This window comes from Podarcis bocagei (assembly GCF_964188305.1).
Source record: "Podarcis bocagei genome assembly, chromosome: 11".
NCBI lineage: Eukaryota > Metazoa > Chordata > Lepidosauria > Squamata > Lacertidae > Podarcis > Podarcis bocagei.
In genome coordinates, this window is record NC_138136.1 from 18,672,361 (window position 1) to 18,692,030 (window position 19,670).

A 19,670-nucleotide genomic window follows, 5' to 3' on the forward strand; every position below is an offset into this window, starting at 1 on the left:
CAGCAGCTTCTCATTGGCAACAAACAATACCCATTCTTGTTGCATTGTTACAGGTATATATAATCTCCTCTTTGGAGACTCATAGATAAGGCCAGATTAACATATTTCTCCCATTTTGTCAAAAATTGTGCTTCATTTGGGACTAACTGCTTCTTATCCTCACTATCCTCCCAACGTCTTCTTTGTATTAGCTTGATTAAATTCATCCTTAGAATAATGTACCTGCTGGATCTGTTTACCTCTGTAATTATTTCCAATCAATGTTGCCGAGCCAGGGGCTTCCTGGGGAGTTTGCATCTTACTTACAGATATTAACAGAGCACCAGGGTCAACCCTTTCCTGTGTGCCTGAATCTATTTGAAGAAAGGCATCAATCACTGCAATTTTATGGCATACCTTGGGAGGAATTTGAATCTGATTTTGCTTTGATGAATGATTGCTATAATGCCTTCCACACCCAAGATGCAACAAATCTGAGACAGTGTTCCTATTCAGTAGTTTTTAATAGGTGACAAAAAAGATGTAAGAGATAAATTCTCTTCTTTATCCTGAAACTGAATTAGGCCATTCAGTTCTCTATTGACCATAACAGGAGCCATAAAGTCCAATAATCTAATAAACTTGTGATTCCCTATTAAAATTTCATAATAAAAAATTAACTGCCTAATTTATTTAAGATGTTGAAACAATTTATGGACAATTTCACTAGTCAGCATACCTTGTAAGCTTAACATTTCCAGATTAGATACCTCCTGCATTAATATTTGCTGTGGAGGACTATTTTTCTTCCCGACAGAACATTTCCATGGGCATGTCTGCAAAGGTGGCTTTGCCTTAGCAGACAGCACAATTTTTTGTGATCTTTCCTACCTACAAAGACTTTGTGCCTCCTGAAAATCTGGCCCTGATAGCTGGAGAACCCTCCAGAACAGCACTGGATATGATGCAAAAGACTCTCATAAGTAGGGGTGCCCTAATTTGTGCAAGAAGAGTTAAGGTGGTTGAGGTAAAGTCACCAGTGAATTCAATCCATGTTGTTCACCTTAAAAAAACAACAACACATACACATTTGGTGAAGTTTATCCATTTCCTCTTGTCTCGTGAATATAGCTGGTATCATTATGATTTACATGCAAATACTCTAGGATCATAGTGTTGTCAATCTGACTGGAAATTCCTCTTAGAGAAAAAAATGCTATTTAAATTACAAGATTTCAGAGGTAGAAAACAATCAGAAACAGACTGTGTCAAATTCACAGGGAAACTAGTCTGAAGGTGCATGAGGCCACTACTTTACTGATGCGAACCAGGTCCCTATCTGGTCAGTGTCTGAACATCTCCTGGAAACAACATTTATAGAGCCTTGATATAAAAAGTGGGATATAAATGTGCATGGAAAATAAATATATACTTCAAGAGGAAAATTGTCCCCGCTCCTCCACATGCAGCTGCTGGGTGACCTTGGGCTAGTCACACTTCTCTGAAGTCTCTCAACCTCACTCAGCTCACAGAGTGTTTGTTGTTGGGGTGGAAGGGAAAGGAGAATGTTAGCCACTCTGAGACTCCTTAGGATAGTGATAAAGCGGGATATCAAATCCAAACTCTTCTTCTTCAAGTTGGCTCCTACAAATGTTCATTGCATTCTTCGAAGAATCACAGTAAATGAAAATTAAATCACTGTAATTCATTCATTCATTTAATTTCATTTATTTATTATATTTCTCTGCCACTTTTCACTCACATGAATCACAAAGCGGCCTACAGACAACAAATAGTGGCATAGTAGAATATCCCAATTGCAGCATAAATCATACAAAATTATTAACAAATCATCACCAAAACAATGGCAAATCACCAGTAAAGCAACTGCCTTCTATAAAACACTACTAACAAAACAACTTAAAAAATAAGCTAAGCAGCACAACCACAAGAAAAGTCATATTCTAAAATTTACAAAGCATTACATCACTCATAATCTACAAAATAGTATTAACCACATTAACAAAGTAATTCACATGCACTCTTTCTCTACTCCCATAACTCATAGTCTTCCCATTCAGTTAATCAGAAGATGCATACACAGCAGCAACAAGCCTTTGCCTGGTCAGCAGAGAGTCCCATTCCTCTCTTGAAACATCTCCCTTATGAAGGTTAGAGGGTGGGGCAAGGCAGGTGGACCAGAAGCTGATATTCTAATGGTCTAATTAAAACCAGAAGCATCCTATTAACTACAAGAACTTGGAACATGGATCATCATTATCTTTTTATTATTATTTGTATGCCGCCTTTCCACAGATAAAACAATGCTCAAGGCGGCTTACAATATGAAAAGATTTGCATGATTGCAAACATAGCAAAGTAGTCATAAAAGTAAATAAAAACACATTACAAACTACATAACCAAACTGAACCATTTCCACATAAAAATAAAGATACAAAAAGTTGATATCAGTAATATCAGTTAATGTCAGTAACAACAGCAAAAACGCCAAACAAAACTCCCCCCCCCCAAATACCCCAGTCCTTCCTGGACAGCAGCCACAGCAACAGTTATTATGAGGCCTGTCAGGGCCTGCCCTGGGGCAGGTGGAAAGAGGCAGGACCAGGGCCCTCAGGCACTCAAGCAGGGGAGTTTTCCTGGGCGGCAGGAGCAACGGCAGCAGTCATTACGAGGCCTGTCAGGCCCCGCCTGGATGGGGAACCTGTGGATGGAGGAACCTGTGGTCCTCCAGAGGCATAGCTGTCAACTTACAGATTTGAAAATAAGGGATCAGCAGCCTCGAAAATAAGGGATCCACAGCCAAAATAAGGGATTTTAGTCAATCAGCAGCCAAACGAAGCCTCAAGTGGTGGTTCCCACAGCTCAGCAACCCGGCAAAGGGGATGCAGCAAGGAAAACCACCGCCACCTCTCTGCTGGGAAGCGCTGAGCAAAGGTGAGTCCCCAGGCAACGCGGCCAATTTGATCGGCACAAAGCATGCAAGCGCCACCCCCCAGTCATTCTTAGACTCCCTATTGGGTGAGCAATGCAGCCAAGCAACACAGTTGGAGCCTCCCTCCTCCCTGGCCGGCAGGGAGGGAGGGAGAGGAGCTGCTTCCTTTGAAACCCGGGAAATTTAAGGGACATCATCAATAAGGGACAGCAGCAGGACACAGCGCTGGGATAAGGGACTTTCCCACCAAATAAGGGACGGTTGACAGCTATGTCCAGAAGTTGTTGGAGTCCAGCTCCTATCCCCCCCCCCCCCCGATCATTGGCTCTGCTGGATGCAGTTGATGAGAGCTGGAGTCAACTGGAGGGAAACAGACTCCCCATCTCGGACTTAGAAGGTTTCTTATTTTGACTCCCCTCTCCTTTGATACCTGACATAATTTTTAAAAGTAGAATAAATGCCCCTGTCTCAAATTTAAAAAAACCCACACACCTTAAAATGGTAGAACTACCATTTTTGCTACTACACTAACAGCTTTGAGCTGCAGGTTTCTGCATGTAAGAGAAAAGATGGGAGTCCTCTGCTGCAGACCATGTAAACCAGTTAATTGGCTGGGAACAACCTAGCCTTCCCTCTTCAAATCTGTCAGGCAACTAACTTAAATAGTCAAGCGGTGGGTTCTGCATTTGGAATGAGATTAAACTAGTCTTTCCCCTGCTCCCTCCTCCCCCAGAAGCAGCCACCAAACATCCATCTTCCAGAGCCCACATGCGGAAAGAGGATGCTTAGTTAAGGTTCCTGCAGGGGCGTGTGATGAGATGAGCTGCTTCGGCAGCCAAGGGTATGTGAGGAACCTCAAGAAAAGCATGGCCCAAGTTCCCACACTTCTGCTGAGCATGAGTCATATTCAGCACTTGTCTTGATTCTGTTGCCAATGTCTTTGATTTATATGACAAAGTTAGGGGAAGCAGCACTGGGCAGCATATAGAAATTCTTTTGATGAGCATCATAAAACTCACAAACACAGCTACATGTCAGTGAAGGAACATACGCCTACTGGCAGGCATTTGATACATTTCTACAAATAACATTCTGGCAGGTGACACATCAGATGTGGGGTTTTTTGCAACACAGAAGCCTGGTGATGGATGCTGAGTAGAAACTGGAAATACTTGACTCCAGAAAATGATGTGATTGTTGCAGGGGGCAGAGCAAGAAACTGCTGGTATTGCGGTTAGGGATTTGCCAGTTTGAATATTGCCTCAAAGACTCCCACAGACTAGGTTAAGATTGCCACCATGCCACCATGACCTATATCTCTCGCCATCCGCCTCAGGGTTGTAATGTAGCAACAACCTGAGAGTCAAGCACTGGGATCCACAGGCTAGCTGTCAATTAGTTCTCTATGGAAGTTTATAACCAAAGAAACAAATGCATGTATTGGGCATTCACAGTGGGACCAGGTGTTAAACAGGGTGGGGTTATCGCCCCAACTCTACAATTATTTTCATTGCCATAATCCTACACTTTGTCGAAGGGAAACTCCCTGTGATGGGCGTGTTGGCACTTTTTCCCCACACGCCATTGGGCCCACTCTCACTTAGATAAATTGCCCCCACCTTACTGAACAACTCTTTACCTGAAGGTCTCTTTCTCTTTCCCCTTAAAATTTTAGACCTTTGTGAGGGGGTAACTAGTAAGTTGGAATCTCAGACCAGTTTTCTTTAAATAAACAATAAAGATTTATTTAAGGCAAGAATGTAAATAACACAAATGGATTCAGCTTAGGTTACTTCAGGAATACAGTGCAATTTCAATTAAATTCATCCTCAGTTGTTTTTGCATTATAGGTGTGCTTCCTTCATATGGTCCTTTCATTTTTTTATTATTGTACTGTTTTATTAAATTTGCTTAATAACATAACATTATTATATGTATTCTATAAAACAAAGAATACAAAACAAAATTCATTCATTCTACAATGCATAACTACATAACATTAATATATATGGTTTCTGAAAAAAGGCTTACATAACAAAATCACTTCAAAATACCATCCAGTTTACTTTTACTTTTTTTTACTTTTCCTTCCCCCTCCCTCCCTCCCCACTCCAACCCTCCCCCCCCCCCACCAGTCAGGCCTTCCTTCTTCATATCTTTATCCATGTACACAGTCTGTTCATTCGAGCTTGTATGTTAGGGTTGGCTTCCCCTCTTTCTATCCAGTTCCTGAAAATGCCCATTTATTTGTGATTCTTTGGCATTTATTTTCTCATCTATCCTCTGCCACTATCTGTGCAAATATTTCTGATTGTACGCATTCAAAAACATAATCATTCCATTTTTCCATATTCCATTTGGCCTTTTCTTTCCATCCCAAAGCAATAACTGCCATTCCAGCTAAAATCATAATCTTGTACAACTCTTGCTTATTACTTTTTACTTTGTTATTTCCCAGTATTCCCAAAAATAACAAATCCATATTAACTTCTATGTTTATTTGAAATAATCCAGAAATTACCTTTATAATCTTTTGCCAATATTCTACATTCCCACCACATGTGTGAATATAGTCCTTTCCCCTGACCACAATGCCAGCATTTGGGACTAAACTATATACGCCATTTGTGCCGGAGTTCTATACCATTTCTACTTAATTCTTTATACTTTTCCATTTCAATATTGTTTATATTCTTCATCAGTTCTTAGGCCATTGGTTCCTTCATATGGTGATACTTTCTTTCAGTTATCCACCCCCTTTAATAATCCTGCTCCTGAGGTACTTTAAGCAATAACAGACCAACCTCTTCAACCTCAATTCCAGCCCACCTCCCACAACTCAACAGTCTCTCTTCAAATCCTCTTCTTTAAACTCTCCCTCCTGGAACCACAGCCAATCAGAGGCTGCCGTTTGTTAACCATTTGCTGGCAGGGAAAGAAAGGGAAAAGAGAAACACTTGCTGATCCAACCTGTCCAGCAAAACCAACTTTTTTGTCACACTCCCCACCAGAGTAGAAATCATACATCAAAGAGATGGAAAGCACTTAAATCTGAGTAGGCTGAAAGCAAAGAGTAAGGTTACCATAACTTCCATCATAGTGCTTCAGTATGCTGATGACAATGTAGTGTGTGCACACTCAAAGGATGATCTCCAAACCATCCTAAATATCTTTGCAGAAGCTTATGAAAAGTTTGGCCTATCGCTCAACATCCAAAAAACCAAAGTGCTGCACCAACAAGCACAAAACAACCCCTCTGCAGTGCCACAAATCCAACTCAATGGTGTAATGTTAGAAAGTGTTGATCACTTTTCCTACCTGGGCAGTTTTCCTTCCACAAGGGCTGACATTGATGCCAAAATCCAGCATTGCCTGAGCTCTGCGAGTGCAGCTTTCTCCTGATTGAAGCGCTGAGTGTTTGAAGACCGGGACATTTGCATGGAAACCAAAATGTTTGTTTACAAAGCTATTGTACTACCAACCTATGCTTGTGAAACATGGACCACTTCTAAACACCATCTCCAATTCCTCAAAAGATTCCATCATTGGTGTCTCCGAAAAACTTTACACATCACTTGTGAAGACAGGCGAACTAATGCCAGTGTACTGGAAGAAGCAAAGATCACCAGTGTGGAAGCAATGATTCTCCAACATCAACTTCGTTAGACTGCTCATGTTGTGCGGGTGCCTGATTATCGTCTTCCAAGGCAGCTATTCTATTCTGAACTTAAAAATGGAAAGCGTAATGCTGGTGGTCAACAAAAGATGTTTAAAGACTCTCTCAAGACAAATCTAAGAAAATGTAGTATAAACACTGACAATTGGGAAACACTAGCCTGCGAGTGCTGCAGTTGGAGAACAGCCTTTACCGAAGGTGTAATGGAATTTGAAGATGCTCGAACGGACGAAAGAGAGAAACATGCTAAGAGGAAGGCATGCTTGGCAAACCCCCACCGTGATCAATTCCCACCTGGAAACCTATGTCCCCACTGTGGAAGGACATGTGGATTCAGAATTGGCCTCCACAGTCACTTATGGACTCACTGTTAAGACCATGTTCATGGAATACAATCTTACTCGGTTACGAGTGATCGCCAGAGAAGAAGAAGAAGAAGTCCTATTTCTAAGAATTAAGCTTCTAAGAGCAAAATGTACTTCCAGTGAAATTCCTAGCTGGGGAACTATTGAACACAGATTTTCCAAATCCAAATGCATCCACTGCATTTTTTAAAAAAAACAACAACAACCCAATTATCCCATGCTGTTATGCTAGGCATGGTTAACTGATGTTACATCTATTAACCTCAGGTGCTTACTTCTGAGTAAACATGCAGAGGATTGGGTGGTGAGTGTCCCATGTCGGTCTGGTTCCCCAACCCTTGCATATTCTCCAAAACTGTTTTGCTTGGAAAGAGTATCATGGGAGATACTTCAGACAATAGTGAAAACTGGCTGATCAGGTAGCAACCTCTTATGCTGCCGATTCCTGACCCATTCAGGCATTCAAATTTGGTGTTTACTGTATTAAGTTTTTCAGATGATAATGCTAGCACTTCTGTCCCAATTTCTGATGTTCCTTTTACACAAGTACATGTTGTGTTATGGAACTGTGGCTTTTTGATTGATTTTAATATTTAGTGCCATGTTGCACTAAATATTAAAATAGCAGGAGCAAACTGTATGCTGGCTTACCATCCCAATTTCATCCCACAAAACACCCACAATTTCCCAGGTTTACAGGGTTGCAAATGGATATTTTTCTGGAAGCAGTTAAAACAGAAATTAGCACTAGACTTCCACTAGATTACACTAGAAGTGCCTTTTACATTGTGTGAAAGATGACATAAAATGTGGAAATTAGTGGTAAAGAAACATCAGGAATATCGTACCCTCCAACATTTCTCTAATTAAAATAGAGGTGTCCTTCTTCTTCTTCTTCTTCTTCTTCTTCTTCTTCTTCTTCTTCTTCTTCTTCTTCTTCTTCTTCTTCTTCATTTTATTATTTATCCTCTGCCCATCTGAATGGGTAGCCCCAGCCACTCTGGGTGGCTTCCAACATATATTAAAATGTAATAAAGCATGAAACATTGATAATAAATCCTTCCCTATACAGGGCTGCTTTCAAGTGTCTTCTAAAGATTGCATACTTATCTCCTTGCCTTGGGAGTTGCATGATGCCATACCATCCAACATTTCTCTGATGAAAATAGGGATGTTGTAAGGAAAAGCGGGACATTCCAGGATCAAATTAGAAACCAGGACAGCTTTTGTAAATCTGGGACTGTCCCTGGAAAATAGGGACACTTGAAGGGTCTGGAATATGGAATAAAGTGCCATCTGACTGCAGTCATATATTCAGATGACTTCTCACTTTTGGTAGTGGCTCTCACTGTGGGAGAGCACCCAAGAACAAGACGCCTCTCGCCTACTGGTGGTTTGTTCACTGCCAATCTGTTTTTTCAGCATTTGACCCTTACATATTTCCTTGGCATGGAACGCTGAGACTGTTCACTACAAAACTACAAGCAGAAGAAGCCAATGGAGCTATGTGGAGCTTCTGGAATAGACAGTGTGATTGTGAAGTCATGCTTCTAGAATCAAGGTCCTGTCTTCTCATTTTCAAAATTAAGCGATATGGATGTTTTATAATTAGATCAAGTTTTAGAACACAGTGATCAAGTGCCAAATCAGGCCAGAATAAAATATCTAACACAATTTTCTGTAACATGATCGGACAGCTTGGCTCTTCCCAAAGGCATCTGTGTGCATATACAAATCCTTAATTATTTTACATAGGATGTCACCAAAACCACCAACAGATCACAGGACACAGAGAACTGACCTATGATTTGGTGATGGTTTTGTGGGAAGTCTTAGTAAAGAAATATGAGGATCCATATGGAACTGTGCCTCAGATCTATGGTTCATTTGTTTTTGCTTGTTTGTTTTGTGCTCTGGTAGTCAATACTGAGAGACGTGGTCTTTGGTTTGATGGTGGCTATACAATTTCAAGTTTTACTTGATCTGACTTGTGTGCTTATCTGCCCATGGCATATTCTTTAATCTCTCTCCCGCACTCCATTCTCTCTTTCTCCCCTGACTCTGTGTAATCCCACTTGGTCACTTTCCCCACCCCCTCCACAAGACTTCCAGATCATTCACCATGCCCTTTTACTCCCTCAGTTTCTCCATTTTTTGTTTAGCTCTTCAGGTGGCAACCTGAGTCTGGAAAAGGACATAGAGCTGAAAGGGGAAATGGAATATGTTTCTCTTCCAGTTTCCCCTTCTAGCTCTAGGTAACTTTCAGTGGGAGCAAGGAATTATCAGACCTCGCCACCTTGTGATTCCTTCAGTGAGGAGGGACCCAGAGGCTTCATAGGCACTAAGGGAAGTCCTCAAAGGTGCCATTGCACCATTAGTGACTCCAGGTCTACACTCTACAAAAACTTTTCTTATTGCTTCACAGTTAATGAAGTTACTTCCATACTAAACTGAACTTAAAATATCACTAGATAATGACTTTGTAATTATTTTTCCCCCTCACGATGGGGATGGTTTGAAACTATGATGTTTCAGTTTTGTTGATTCTTCATTTTGTTCCACATCTTACAACCAAAATCCCCCTTGAAGTATTTTAGGCAACAATTGGAAAGTATTTCCACTTCCACTCAGTAACAATTCTCCAGTATAGCTAAGAGTTACAAATTACAGCATATTTATTTTAAAAGTGGCATAACGTTGAAATCAACTTATAGTTAATAGAACTGTTGCTAATATATATGTTGTATTTTAAGGATTCATTATCAAAAGACAATGTATTTACTGAAGACTTAAAATAGAAGTTGATAAACCTGAAAATTCTTAAGGCAATCAAATAAGCAAATACAATTGCTAGGGACAAGCTAATACATTTCCAATTAGTGCAGCTGTAATTTGCACAGAAGATACAAGTAGGCACAGTCCAGTTATAACAACAACTTATATCCCATCCATCTGATTGGGTTACGCCAGCCACTCTGGGCGGCTTCCAACAAATTAAAACACAACATGACATCAAACATTAAAAACTTCCCTATATGGGGCTGCCTTCAAACGTCTTCCAAAATTCAGATATTTATTTCCTTGACGTATGATGGGAGAGCATTCCACAGGGCAGGCGCAACAACCGAGAAGGCCCTCTGCCTAGGTAAAGCAAATGTCAATGTCAGTTGTTAAAATTGACATCAATTATTATTTCACGCTCCTCCATTGACCTCAATGGGCTTAACAATGCTAGGTTTGGCTCGATTAAATTCTACATGTTTCAAACATGCCGTTCAAAAAATAATATTGTTAAAATCGTTCCTGATTCCAGGCGATTTTCTTTTATGCAAGCAATAATGTGATACACGAAAGAAAATCTGCTAATCTTAGTCATGCTTTACTACTCAGAAAAACAAATAAGGAATGAATTGGTTGCTTTGCTACCTTTCGGAACATGTGAGCAATTAATAATAGATGCTATCTAATGGACCACTCCTATGAACCACTTTGCAAGCCCAGCAGCCAACTGAGAGGGGAATAAGGGTCTAAACTCTGATGCAAGGGCATAACTGATGCTCTGCGTCTTGGTCTGGCGCCAGGTCCTATCCGTGCCCAAGGGCAGACAGAGCAGTAGCTATCAGATGAATCATGTACAAATAGAACGTTTCAGCAATGAAGATGTCCAAATTCTCATGAGAACTGGCATCACTGAAATCAGTCAGAGCTCCTTTCCATTAACGTACCAGGGTGATAATTTTGAACACAGTTGTTGTACATTCTATAGGCACTGCATATATCATTTCTGTAACACATGTTTAACTCAGAGAAATGTAATATTATAGTAATAACTTGGGCATGATCTGAGCCACTTGCTGCAGTTCAGAAAGCCTTTGTTCCACGTTGAATATCAGAATGCAGACCCCAGGTGCTTTTCAGATGAACTGCTGCTTAAAAAATAAAAATAGGTCATTTCTCTTTCAGAAGGAGATGTTTTGTTCAGCATAGAGGGTACAAGGCACTAAAACTATGTTTTCAGCTATATTTTTAAATTAAATTTATGCTTTTCACTAATTTTACAATCATTTTCAAATCATCTTTGAAGTTTTACATTAAAGTTGAATATGACAGTACAATCATTTTAACATTTCAAAGCTTGACTTCTTCCCCCTCTTTCTATGGTTCCTTAAATTTATTTTTACTATCTTCTGCATATCCAAATTAACTTAATTTGTTCATTTATTCATCTACTTTAAATATATACTCTTATAAAACAGTATAAGTATTATTACAGTATTATTACAGTAATCCTGCCAATGTTCTTATCTGTTTACAATTTATCTGTAAATATCCAACAAACCATTTCCATCCTTTTATAAAAAGTTTGTTATCTTGATTTCTTATTCTTCTGGTAAGTTTTGCCATTTCTGCATATTCCATAAGTTTTTGTATCCTTTCTCCCTTTGCTGGGACTTCTGCTTCTTTCCATTTTGGGGCAAGTAATATTCTTGCCTCTGTAGTCATATACATGAATAAGTTTCTATACAGTTTAGGTAGTACTGTGCCTATAATTCCCAAAAGAAAGGCGTCTGTGTTTTTTACAAACATTATTTAAACATCATTTTCAATTCATTATATATCATTTCCCAGTAAGCTTTAAACTTCCTACAAGACCACCACATGTGATAAAAAGAACCTTCTTTCTCTTTACATTTCCAACACTTATTTGTTTTAGATTTATACATTTTTGCCAATTTACTCGGTATTTACCATTGATATATCATTTTCATATAATTTTCTCTTAGACCATAACATGCTGTAATTTTTTTTTTAATTTTTTTACTTTATTTAAGAGAAATACACATTTTACATCATTGTACAAGTGTATACATACAAAAAAGAAAAATTCCATCATAAAGGAAAGTGAAAAGAAGAAAGATAAAAAAGAAGAAAAAAAGAAAGGCTGGAATATAAGAAAAAGAAAGAAGACATACCAAATACACAATATACAAAATACACATAACAAAACTTCTGTCCGACTCGGTTTTGGAATTACCTATTCTTATATTGATTCTGCAGTGTTACTAACAAATTCTACATTGATGATTTTAATTATCGTCTATTGATAGATTATTTATTCCCTGGCTTGTCTCAAAATAAATTAGAAATTTATTCCATTCATCTTTAAGTTTAGCTGTGTTGTTTTGTCTTATTTTTTGAGTTAGTCTCGCTAGTTCAATATATTGATAAAGTCTCATTTGCCACTCTCTGACCGTGGGTAAATCAGGGGTTTTCCATTTTTGTGCAATTTGAATCCTCGCCGCAGCCATGGCATATTGGATAAATGTTTGATCTATTTTCTTTATTTCCTTGCCAATCATACCTAAAAGAAACAACTCGGGGGTTTTGGGGAAATCATACTTCAGAATTTTTTTCAGTTCGTCATATATTTGTTTCCAGAATTCCTTTACTGGATCGCAGGTCCACCAGATATGGAAAAAGGTCCCGACCTTGTCCCTACACCTCCAGCAGATGTTATCAGCAGTTTTATACATCTTTCTTAACTTTACTGGGGTCAGATACCAGCGATATATCATTTTCTCTAAGTTTTCTCGGAGGGCTACACATGCTGTAAATTTCACCCCTTTCGTCCACAGTAACTGCCATTTATTATAATCAATACTATGTCCAAGATCTTTTTCCCATTTTACCATCACACCCTTCACCAGCTCATCTTTGGTGTCCCATTCCAATAATTGTTTATACATTTTGGAGAGGAGTTTGTCATTACTCTCCAGAATTTCAACCTGAAACCTTGATTTTTTTTCATTCATCCCCACTCTCTTGTGTTCACTCCATAAAGCGTTAATCTGGTGGAAGTGCAGCCACTCTTTTATTCTACCTTTCAACTGCTCATAGGGCTTCACCTTCCATCCCGCTTCTGTCTTCACCAAAAGGTCCTCATATGTACATCTATCATCAGTCATATTTATTTTTTTGATTTTAATAATATCAGTTGGTGATAACCACCATGGGGTGCCTCTTTCAATCAGTTTTTTATACCTCTTCCACACCTCTAATTATGGGCCTCTAATTATATGATTGGAAAATCCTCTGTGAACCTCCCCTTTCTCTTGCCAAAGGTAGGCATGCCACCCAAATCTAATATTGAAACCCTCTAGGTCCAAAAGATCTGTGTTTCTAAGGGTGGCCCACTCCTTTAGCCAACACAAACAGGCTGCTTCATAATAGAGCCTAATATTCGGGGCTGCAAATCCACACCTCTCTCTTGAATCTGTTAAATATTTAAACTTTATTCTGGCTCTCTTCCCCTGCCAAATAAACTTGGTCAGGGTTTTCTGCCAGTTTTTCAAGAGGGAGGTACCTCTAATAATCGGAATACTTTGGAACAGGAATAATAGTTTCGGAAGAATGCACATCTTAATAGCAGACATCCTCCCTGTCCATGATAACTTCAGTCTGTGCCAGGTATCTAGATCTTTTTTAATATCCTGCCAAACCTTACTATAATTGTCTTCAACCAGATTTATGTTTTTAGGTGAGAGCCAAATTCCCAAATATTTCACTTTATTCACAATTTTAATACCAGTTTTTTCTTCCAGTTGGATTTTATCCTGTTCAGTCATATTCTTTATTAGAATTTTTGTTTTCATCCTATTTAATCTGAAACCCGACAGTCTGCCAAAATCCTCCAAAAGTTCTATAACCCTGGTTGCACTGTCCACTGGGTTCTCCACGGACAGGACCAGGTCATCAGCATAGGCCTTAAGCTTAAATTCTTTTTTCCCGATTTTTATCCCCCTCACATTTACTGCCTCTCTTATTCTATTTGCAATTACTTCCAATACCATTATAAATAACAAGGGGGACAAAGGGCAACCCTGCCTTGTGCCTTTCTTAATCATAAAAGGTTTAGTCAGATTGTCATTTATAATCAGCCTGGCCTGTTGTTCTGAATATATTGACCTGATGCCTTTCATGTAGGGGCCTTCGATACCTGCTTTTTCCAAACATTGTAATAGAAATTCCCATGAGACATTATCAAAAGCCTTCTCGGCATCTATAAAGATCAATGCCGCGGGGATGTCTATTCTCATGTCTAAATATTCAATGATGTTTAATATGTGACGCACATTATCCTTCTGATGTCTGTTAGGGAGGAATCCTGCTTGGTCTCTGTGTATATACTTTGTTAAGAGCCTCTTAAGCCTACCAGCCATGATATCAGCAAAAATCTTATAGTCGTTGTTAAGCAAAGAGATTGGTCTGTAATTTTTTATATCTGTTTTTTCTTTCTCTGATTTTGGGATCAGGGTTATATAAGCCATTTTCCACGAATCCGGGATCTTTCCTCCCTGGAGAATGTTATTAAGCACGTCTTTGAGCACTGGGGCTAAGTATTCCCCTAACGTTTTGTAATATTTTGCAGACAGGCCGTCTGGTCCAGGGGACTTCCCCATCTTCATCCTACTGATAACTTCCTTAATCTCATCTACTGAGATCTCCTTATTCAGTTGTACCCTATCCTCGTCCGTTATATATTTCCCCTCATTTTGGTCCAGATAGTTCTTAATTTCTACAGTATTTTCTCTTCCTCTTGCATACAGCTTTTCAAAAAATTGAGTAAACCTGTTTTCTATCTCCTCTGGATCTTCTATGGTATTATCCTCTGTTATTATTTTATTTATCACATTTTGTTTTCTCCTTTTTCTTAACTGCCAAGCAAGTAACTTCCCCATTTTATTTGCTGATTCGAAGTATCTTTGCTTTGTAAATTTAATTTTCTCTTCTATCTCCTGATTTAATATTGCTGAGTATTGAGATTGAAGCACCTTAGAGGCTCGTATAGAGTCTTCATCTGTTGGGTTAGTGACCAGTTTTCTTTCAATATTTCTCAGCTGAGAGAGGATATCCTCTTTCTTACGTTCCCTTACCTTTCTCCTATAACTTTTTTGTTGTATTAGGAGACCCCTCAAAACCGCCTTACTGGCATCCCAGACCACTTCTATGGGGGTTTCTTTATTCAAGTTGAAATCTAAATATTCTTTTAGGGTATCTTTAATTTTTCCCCTCACCTCTTCATTATCGAATAAGTTCTCACACATCCTCCACCTGTATTGGCCCTTCGATTCATTTTTTATTTCCAGATCTAAGGCGCAATGGTCAGATATTATCCTGGGGTGAATTTTACAACTCTTCACCCTCAACGAGAGTATTTTTGTCATCCAGATCTGGTCAATTCTCCCCCAACTCTGATGGGGTTCAGAGTAATGAGTAAACTGTTTTGTAAAGGGATTTTTGTACCTCCAGATGTCAATTAGATCTAAATTTCCTTCCATATCGCTAAATGATTTCGGTAATTTCCCCCTAGCCAATCGCTCCTTTTTTTCACTCCTGTCCAGATCCGGCGTTGGCACACCATTCATATCCCCAAGCAGCACTAGTTTGTAGGCATCCAATTCTAATAACATACTTTCTAGTTTCTCAAAGAACTCTGCTCTATTTGAATTTGGTGCGTATACCGTCACCACATTAATTTTCTCTCCCCGAAAATTTAGTTGGACCCCTAGAATTCTTCCTTCCTCATCTTTGCAGATCAAGGTCGGTTCCCACTTCTCTTTGACGTATATCACTACTCCTCTTTTTTTTTTAACGTCGGAATTAATAAAGTCTATTCCTAACCTTTTATTCACCAGGATATGTTTATGTTTCTTAGCGATATGTGTTTCCTGGAAGCAAATTACATCATACTTTTTATTTTTCACAACTTTCTCAATTTTATTCCTTTTAACCTTATCGTTCAAGCCATTTACATTCCAGGATAAAAATTTTAATGTATGTGTTATTGTTTACCTTTGTCTGCTTCTAAAACCTCTAACCGGACTTACAAACTATGATCTATCGCCTTTGTTACCTGAGGATTCCCCCTCTTCTGCCGTCTCCACTCCCACTACGGCCTCATCCTCATCTTCTTCAGAGTCCGCTACCCCCTCCTCCACTCCCCCCTCCTCCTCCCCCCCCGCCCCTTGTCCCTCCCTCCCCTTCCTCCCCCCTGTTCCTTGATCTATTCTCTATCTTTCCCAGGTCTTTTTCGTATCTTCTCAAAAACTTATCCGCCTCTTGTGTATCCAACAATCTGAACTTTTTTTCTTTATAAAAAAAACTAATCCCTTCCGGGAACTCCCATCGAAATGGTACCCCGTTTCTTTTCAAAGCTGCTGCCACCTGTTTATACCCTTCTCTTTTGCGAAGTAGCCTCACTGGAATTTCTTTGTAGATGATAATAGGTCTTCCATCAATTCTTAATCTGTTATTATAACTCTTTCTCAAAATTAGGTTTTTCATTTCCAAAGAGTTAAAAATCACCAAGCAATCCCCCAAGAATTTACTTGCTTTTAAATGTTTAGGCCTAGTCATTCTAAATACGTTATCTATGGTGGAAGCCATCTCTTCCTCCCTCAGACCCAGCCAGTTAGAAAGTTCTTTGATCATCTTCCCTCTTATATCCTCATTTCTGTCCTCTGCTACTCCCCTAAATTTAAGGTGGAGCTGTTTTAATCGCATATCTGCCATAGCTAGGTTATCCCAGATCTTATCTTGAGAGATACTCAACTCCCCCAGCTTTTCTTTTATCTTCGTTGTCTCCTTTTTTTGTTCCCTCACCTCTTTCTGCAGCTTTTTGTTAGATTCCTCAATCATTTTAGACTTAGCGGAGAGATCTTGAATTTTAGTTGAGAGTTCACCAACTGCTCCTTCTATTTTTTTATCAATCATCTCCTGGACCTCTCCTAATTTGTTTTCCATATATAATGCATTTTGCTTAAATTCTTCCTTTATTCTAGTCCACAGATTGTCTAAGTCTTTAATTTCCTCCTGTCGCGACAACTTTCTTTCTCCCGGGGTCCCACCCCCTTTCTTCCAGTCTTTTCCATCCTTTCCCATCATTTCCTGCTGTCACCCCCTACCCTCCAGTTAACCACAAATTTTAAACGAAAATTGTCGGTGGTAACCACTATAACCCACTATAATAAACCGGGGAGTAGGACAATAACCAATTTCCAAACAGGGTTAAACAGCTCCCTCGAAGCAGCCTCCGGACGTAAACTTCAGAAGGCCCGGAGCAAAAGTCCTATTAGCAGTCCTATTAACAGTCCATTGGGAGAGGTTGAGCAGTCCGGCGAAAAGGCATTGGGAGAGAGTGCGAGGTAAGGCCTTCCCAACTCCCGACGATCTCTTTCTTCGCCCTTAACCAAACCACTTCGTCCACCCCACGTCACAAGGGCAGAAGATCAAGAATCCCAAAGTTAAACCTTCAAAAAGGTATAGTCCAGAGTAGTCCACTTTTATCCTATATTATCAGGGTCCAGATCAAAGTTTTAGATGTGGTAGTTCAGGTTATGATTATAATAATCCAAGTTATAGTCAGAGTCCAGATTCCAGATTCCAGATTCCAGATACCCCATCAGGGTCCAGGATCTCTCTAAACTATGTAAAACTGAGTAAGACGTCACTCTACCTCCTCTATTTGAAAGCCCCCTGTCCGAGATCCTCCCTAGGACGGGTGGCAAGGCAGGAGGAGGGGAGGAGGGAGGGACGCAGGGAAAGGAAAGAGGAGAGCGGAGAAGCAGGATATAGTGGCGGGGTGCGGCAGGGTGTGGCGACAGACGCGGGGGTTTTAAAGTCTTCTCACCCTGTACCTGCTACCGTCCTTCCCCTAAAATAATCCTTAAACTCCTTCCGGAGATAGTTTAAGCACTTAGACACTCCAGGTCTTGGCTATAAAGTAGTACACTGTAAACATCAGAAAGCGTTTGTCCTTGCAAAGCTGCATAAACAGCCCCAAAAAGAAATGAACAACAACATAAACATCCCCAAAAAAATAAGCTGTAGAGCTCTCCAGGGGCTTGTTAGTCCTTACTGTCCAATACAATCCTTTCTTGGGTCTTCACAACAAATTGTTCTTACTCAAACAGACTCTCCAGAATCTCCTTATATCATCAATTTTCCGCCTGCGCCATTTTATATCCTCCACCAAGCGGACTCCCAAAAGCAGTTCAAAGTCCACCAGGCACCACCCAGCTTCATTAAAGGCTTTGCGCTTTGCACAGTGTTTTAAATAAAAAAAGAAAACACCTTAAAAACGCTGGGGGTTTCCATTCCTCTCTTATGGCGGTCCGGCGCCTCTTCCAGCTGAAGCTCGGGACGTCGCCCTGCGGAGTCGCTGCCGCCCAAATTCGCGCTCGCGGTCCTCGTTCAAATGAGCAGTACGACCGCTTCCACGCTGCTGGGTGCTTCCCCTAAGGGTGCCCCCCTTAGGGATTTAGGGGAACGCTGCGCCCTGGCGTCTCCCCAAACCTCCGCAGAGCTCGGAAAGCCAAGAGCGAGGCTTTCCGCGCTTCTTCGCTGGCCGCGACCGGAACCGGAAGTCCCATGCTGTAAATTTTATATCCATATTCCACAATGGTTACCATGCTTCCATGTTGATATTATGACCAATATCTATTGCCCAGTGTATCATTTTCAGAATTTAAAAGGTCAATAAGCTTGCAACGTTGTTAAGCAAAAGTTGCTACCTTTTAAATACAACCACAAGCATACAAATGTGGAACACTCTAGTAACTTTTTTATTTAGCAGAGCGTTAGTGGCCTTCCTTGGACAAGGAAGAAGGTCTGCATTAAACATCCCATTTGAAGTATCGCTTGCAGTTGACAAAGTATCAGCCAGATTACAGTTAGGTAAGACATACCATATTTTTCCGTGTATAAGACTAGGTTTTTTTCCTTAAAAATAATGTCAAATATTTGGGGGCATCGTATACACGGATACATCTCCCCCATTTTCTTAAATCAGGGTCCCCCAAAATAGGGGGCGTCTTATAGACAGAAAAAGACGATACTTTGTGTTTTCCCTCCACCATCATGATGATTAAAATAAAACAGGATCTACAGCTCTTTTGGGATCGCTGCAGACTTCGGGGGGAATTAAAGAAACACCTTTATGCCCTTTAACAAATGTTGGAAGGGATGAAAATGAATTGGTACTGGCTATTTTTGACAAGCCATTAGAAATCTTTCATTTATTCATACCTGATGAAATGGCACCAAATGTTTAGTCTTGGTTGTTTTCTTTTTCCCAGTGGCATACAGTAAAGAACCGATCTGATGATGAAACAGAATTTTCCTTGGCTGTTAACTATAAACATGATTCACGCTTGTTCCCAAAGGATAACCATCTCAATAGAGCTATTCATTAACATTCCCTTTCAACAAATTCTTTTCTTTTGAGAAGAGGAATCTGGTCAGATTGACAAACGAGCATCTCTCTGATCAAGCTTGTCAGGCGAGAAAAAATATTTCCCAACTTAGATCAGATGAAACTTAGATCAGAGCTGGGGGAATCATAGAATCATGGAGCTGGAAGGGACATTAAATGCCCTTTACCTTTTTACTCCATCCCACTGTTACACAGTTATAAGCACCCAAACGAATGCCATGCCATTTTTAAATACATTTAAGTACATCGGTATTCAGGAATGGCTGAAGCTAATGAATGTCAAAGACCAACAACATCTGGAGGGTCCCAGTTTCCCAGTTTATATACCAATATAAGTAATTTATCAACCTTCTAATAAACATATCCCTCTCACGTGCTAAAACATGTGTAACAAAAGGTACTGTAATGCCTTAAATGTGACC

The 19,670-nt window shown here is 39.9% G+C and overlaps 1 protein-coding gene and 1 long non-coding RNA gene across 2 annotated transcripts in view; one reads left to right on the plus strand and one right to left on the minus strand.

Annotated features, from left to right (window-relative positions):
* Positions 1 to 8,411, minus strand: part of PRR16 (proline rich 16) — a 162,945-nt gene extending 154,534 nt beyond the window's left edge. The window contains exon 1 of the mRNA XM_081213859.1: positions 8,305 to 8,411. The gene's annotated coding sequence lies outside the window, so the exon portion shown is untranslated. The remainder of the gene's footprint in view (positions 1 to 8,304) is intronic.
* LOC308597875 overlaps positions 1 to 19,670 on the plus strand; it is a 991,146-nt gene that overhangs the window by 617,177 nt on the left and 354,299 nt on the right. The gene's annotated exons all lie outside the window — the stretch shown is intronic.